The sequence below is a fragment of the Lolium rigidum genome, chromosome 6 (genome assembly GCF_022539505.1).
Source record: "Lolium rigidum isolate FL_2022 chromosome 6, APGP_CSIRO_Lrig_0.1, whole genome shotgun sequence".
Classification (NCBI taxonomy): Eukaryota; Viridiplantae; Streptophyta; class Magnoliopsida; order Poales; family Poaceae; genus Lolium; species Lolium rigidum.
The window spans coordinates 115,760,459-115,761,844 of NC_061513.1; positions in this window are offsets into that span (position 1 = coordinate 115,760,459).

A 1,386-nucleotide genomic window follows, 5' to 3' on the forward strand; every position below is an offset into this window, starting at 1 on the left:
GCCACATTATTGATGATATCTACATGTTTTATGCATACTTTATGTCATATTTATGCATTTTCCGGCACTAACCTATTAACGAGATGCCGAAGAGCCGCTTGTTGTTTTCTCGCTGTTTTTGGTTTCAGAAATCCTACAAAGGAAATATTCTCGGAATTGGACGAAATCAACGCCCAGGGGCCTATTTTTCCACGAAGCTTCCAGAAGACCGAAAGGGAAACGAAGTGGGGCGACGAGGCGGCGACACGCCAGGGTGGTGCGGCCCACCTCCTGGCCGCGCGGCCCTGTTGTGTGGGCCCCTCGCGTCGCCCCTAAACCTACCCTTCCGCCTACATATAGTCTTCGTCGCGAAACCCCCAGTACCGAGAGCCACGATACGGAAAACCTTCCAGAGACGCCGCCGCCAATCCCATCTCGGGGGATTCAGGAGATCGCCTCCGGCACCCTGCCGGAGAGGGGAATCATCTCCTGGAGGACTCTTCACCGCCATGATCGCCTCCGGAGTGATGAGTGAGTAGTTCACCCCTGGACTGGGTCCATAGCATTAGCTAGATGGTCGTCTTCTCCTTATGTGCTTCATTGTCGGATCTTGTGAGCTTCCTAACATGATCAAGATCATCTATCTGTAATGCTATATGTTGTGTTTGTCGGGATCCGATGGATAGAGAATATTATGTTATGTTGATTATCAATCTATTACCTATGTGTTGTTTATGATCTTGCATGCTCTCCGGTATTAGTAGAGGCTCTGGCCAAGTTTTTACTCTTAACTCCAAGAGGGAGTATTTATGCTCGATAGTGGGTTCATGCCTCCATTAAATCTGGGACAGTGACAGAAAGTTCTAAGGTTGTGGATGTGCTGTTGCCACTAGGGATAAAACATTGATGCTATGTCCGAGGATGTAGTTATTGATTACATTACGCACCATACTTAATGCAATTGTCTCGTTGTTTGCAACTTAATACTGGAAGGGGTTCGGATGATAACTCGAAGGTGGACTTTTTAGGCATAGATGCATGCTGGATAGCGGTCTATGTACTTTGTCGTAATGCCCAATTAAATCTCACTATACTCATCATATCATGTATGTGCATGGTCATGCCCTCTCTATTTGTCAATTGCCCGACCGTAATTTGTTCACCCAACATGCTATTTATCTTATGGGAGAGACACCTCTAGTGAACTGTGGACCCCGGTCCTATTCTTTTACATTGAATACAATTTACCGCAATACTTGTTCTACTCGTTTTCCGCAAACAATCATCATCCACATTATACATCTAATCCTTTGTTACGACAAGCCGGTGAGATTGACAACCTCACTTGTTTCGTTGGGGCAAAGTACTTTGGTTGTGTTTTGCGGGTTCCACGTTGGCGCCGGAATC